We start from the raw sequence: 279 nt of genomic DNA, 5'->3' as shown, positions 1-279 counted from the left end.
TATATATATATATATATATATATATATATGTGAACATATGTATAGGTAAACGTGTGTGTGTGTAAACATATACATATATGTTCATATATGTATATATACATAAATTTGTGTGTGTGTATATATATATATATATATATACACACATGTACATAAACATAGATATATAACACACATATATATAACACATTTATTCTTATTTTTGTAGCTGTTTGATTTTCTTTGTTTTGTTTTTTAATCAGTATTATCGTGACAAACACTACACATATATTTTTAACTGTA

This window comes from Octopus bimaculoides, chromosome 9 (assembly GCF_001194135.2).
Source record: "Octopus bimaculoides isolate UCB-OBI-ISO-001 chromosome 9, ASM119413v2, whole genome shotgun sequence".
In the NCBI taxonomy this organism is placed as follows: Eukaryota; Metazoa; Mollusca; class Cephalopoda; order Octopoda; family Octopodidae; genus Octopus; species Octopus bimaculoides.
This window is presented reverse-complemented; position numbering follows the sequence as displayed.